This window comes from Glycine soja, chromosome 11 (genome assembly GCF_004193775.1).
Source record: "Glycine soja cultivar W05 chromosome 11, ASM419377v2, whole genome shotgun sequence".
NCBI classification, from domain to species: domain Eukaryota; kingdom Viridiplantae; phylum Streptophyta; class Magnoliopsida; order Fabales; family Fabaceae; genus Glycine; species Glycine soja.
The window spans coordinates 29,286,076-29,289,849 of record NC_041012.1 but is presented as its reverse complement, the minus strand read 5'-3'; the positions used below and the strand labels follow the sequence as shown (position 1 = coordinate 29,289,849).

Here is a 3,774-nt window from a genome sequence, read left to right as displayed (position 1 = left end):
CCTTTAAGCTTCCGCTTATTAGTGCACAGCTCCTTCAAGAATTTGGCATATCTTGGAATTTGCATCCAACAGAGGTATGTTTACCTCTACTTTTCTAAACGTTTCCAAGATCTCTTTCTCTGCCTCTTCCATTTTTTTGTTGGAAACTGCTCTTGGAGGGAATGGAAGAGGGGGAATGTGCTTCTTCTGCAAATCAGAATTACCTGTGGAAGAAGATTCACCTGCACAGAAATTGTTAGGTAGATTTTTGTCATCACTTTTTTCTGGAATAGAGTGAAGTTTGGCAGGTTCATTTGCAGATGAGGAAGGTGCTACGGGTTGAGGTCCTTGACACTGCTTTCCTGACCTCAATGAAATGGCACTGACATTTTTGGGATTTTGGACAGCTTGAGAAGGCAGCTTGTCAGAATTCTGGGACTGTTGTTGATTCAATTGGGTAGCTAATTGTCCCATCTGATTGGTTAAGCTCTGAATGGAGGCTCTGGTCTCTTGCTGAAACTGCATGTTCTGCATAGTCATTTGCCTCACAAGTTCTTCGAGGAAAGGTTGTGGAGGGGCCTCAACTGTTGGCTGTTTCTGGGGTTGTTGCTGTTGTTGGATTGGTGGAGGAATGTATGGTCTGCTTGGGCCAGTAGCATTTTGGAAGGAAGGAGCAGGCTGCTGTTGTTGTTGCTGAGGGCTGGACCATCTGAGGTTAGGATGATTCCTCCATCCAGGGTTGTATCTGTTGCTGGAAAGGTCATAATTGCTCTGCTGTGGTTGATTTTGCTGCTGAGGTTGAGGAGGTCTATTGTAAATATTTGCAGCATAAGCTTCAGGTTGTTCAATTGCTCAAGGTTGCTGCATGGAAGGGCAAAGGTCTGTATGGTGGTCAGCAGAGGAGCACAAACCACAAACCCTTGCGATAGGTACAGATTTCTGATTCAAGACCAGCTGGGTTACCAAGTTGACCAACGCATCCAGTTTGCCTTCAAGCTTCTTAGTTTCAGATGATGCAGATGGGTTTGTAGCTACCTCATGCACTCCTCTAATGACTATGGCATCATTTATGGCGCTAAACTGCTGGGAGTTGGAGGCCATCTTCTCAATTAAATTTCTGGCTTCAGCAGGGGTCATGTCTCCAAGGGCTCCACCACTGGCAGCATCTATCATACTTCTCTCCATATTACTGAGTCCTTCATAAAAATATTGGAGAAGAAGCTGTTCTGAAATCTGATGGTGGGGGCAACTGGCACATAGTTTCTTAAATCTCTCCCAGTACTCATACAGGCTCTCTCCACTGAGTTGTCTAATACCTGAGATATCCTTCCTGATGGCTGTGGTCCTGGAAGCAGGGAAAATTTTTTCTAAGAATACTCTCTTAAGGTCATCCCAGCTCGTGATGGACCTTGGAGCAAGGTAATACAACCAGTCCTTTGCCACTCCCTCTAATGAATGAGGAAAAGCCTTCAGAAATATGTGATCCTCTTGGACATCTGTGGGTTTCATGGTGGAGCAGACAATGTGAAATTCTTTCAAATGTTTGTGCGGGTATTCACCTGCAAGGCCATGAAACTTTGGAAGCAAATGAATCAGTCCAGTTTTAAGAACATATGGGACATCCTCATTAGGGTATTGGATGCACAAGCTTTCATAGGTGAAATCAGATGCAGCCATTTCCCTTAGAGTCCTCTCACGAGGTGGAGGTTGTGCCATGTTCTCAGAATGTGCAAAATCAGAATGCTCAGAATCAGAATGCTCAAAATTATAATGCTCAAGATCAGGATGTTCAAAATCACCAATAACAGAATGCACAGATTCACCAGTTATGGAATGCTCAGAATGATCAAAAGGTATAAAATGATGCCTAACTAATCTATGAAATGTCCTATCTATCTCAGGATCAAAGGGTTGTAAGTCAGATGGATTGCCTCTAGTCATACACTACATTCAGCATGCACACAACTAGTTGCCTTGTCATGTAAATAAAGGTGTAGGTTTGAACTACAACTACCCTCAAATGATATCCAAATGACTTGAAATTTTGTGAGCAACCTTATAAAATGATGAGAAGATAGCACAAAAAATTTCAGACAAAAATTCAAAGTCTAACTATGAAAGCTAAAATTGGTAGGTTAAGAAAAATAAGTGAATAAAACTTGAAAAATAAAAAACTTTTGACAGAATCGCTTTTTTTGGACGATGGAGACCTCAGCCGGCCTGTGGCCGGCTGCCACGGCGTAGGAAATTTTTTTCTACCCCAAATGCATATATAATAATTGCGATTCTGATAACCGGAGCAAAAGTTATGGCCGTTTGAAGTTTTGACAAACACAAAATTTGCTAGTTTTTTTGGAACTTTCAAATCTGACCAAACTAAAGGCTCTAGCTATTTTTCCCACAAAATATGGATTAAAAGAAGTTACCACAAAAAAATTCAGCCAAAAATAACAACCCTAGCTACTAAAACAAAAAATCCCAAATAATTCAGCATGGGTGGTCGCTAAAATCCGTCTCTAATTGATTTCTACTACTACTCTGTTTTTCCGCAAGCTGATTTCTACTACTACTCTGTTTTCAAGCACAATCTTCACAGCAAAACACCCAAGACTGAAACAGGGGAAACACTTAATGGGAAAACTGAAATAGAACACACATTAAACAAAATACCAGGACACTAAACAACACTAACACACATACTAACACAATACTAACAATTAAACATAAAACACGAAAGGATTAAACACACAACACTAGCTAGCTATTATGAACCTTTGGACACTGCTCCCCGGCAACGGCGCCAAATTTGATCGAGGCCGTACCCGAATAAAATAAACATGAAAATGCAGTAACTAGGAAGTGATCCTAGGTCGTTTCCCAACGAGCAGTGACAAGCCAAATGTTCATAATATACTTGCAGTAACAGTAACGATGGGGGGGGGTTTGGTTGTTTGGTAATTAAAGAGTAGAACAAATAAAATGGAATACGAAACTACTAATATTAAAAATGGGTTGTTTCCTCTGATTCAGAAGCCACTCTCTTATCCTGGGTTATGGAGAATTCGTCCCTAACAGTCAACCACTTAATCCAACCACTCATGAAGAAACCGGCCGCCAATCTCCTCAATGTCCTTTTATCATTGTCGAAAGTCTCCAGTGGGTACTCTTTGCTTTCGGCATATCGCTTCATATCGAAATACCAAGGCTTACCGTCCCGTTCCTCTTCCACCTGGCAACAATGTGCGGGTTTGCCATGACACCAGAACTCAATGTATGGTAGATCCCCATGCGGTGTTAGCTGGAACATGGACGCCAAAGTGGCAAACGCATCAGCCATTTGATTTTCCTCCCGGGGAACATGATGGAAGGAGATCTCATCAAAGGAATTAGCCAACTCCTTGATATAGGCTTTGTAGGGTATTAGCTTGGGGTCTCTAGTTTCCCATTCCCCTCTCAGCTGATGGATCACCAACGCTGAGTCCCCGTACACCTTGAGTAGCTTGACATTGGAGTCAATCGCTGCTTGGACGGCCAGGGCACATGCTTCGTACTCAGCCATATTGTTGGTGCAGTCAAACCCCAGCCTGGCTGTGTAAGGTATACATTGATTATCTGGAGAGACCAATACTGCTCCAATGCCATGGCCTAGAACGTTTGACGCTCCATCAAACCACACGGTCCATTTGTCCCGGTCCTCGTCTAGTTTTTCCTCAAATAAGGCCATGATGTCCTCATCCGGGAATTCGGGATGCATGGGCTGATAGTCGTTGAGAGGCTGCTGAGCCAAATAATCTG

At 42.7% G+C, this 3,774-nt stretch overlaps 1 non-coding gene across 1 annotated transcript; it reads left to right on the top strand.

Annotated features, from left to right (window-relative positions):
- The first annotated feature begins 1,210 nt into the window (after nucleotides 1-1,210).
- On the top strand, nucleotides 1,211-1,317 carry LOC114377788. The gene has a single exon (XR_003659222.1). It is a non-coding gene; the product is annotated as a small nucleolar RNA R71 (small nucleolar RNA).
- The last annotated feature ends 2,457 nt before the right edge of the window (nucleotides 1,318-3,774 follow it).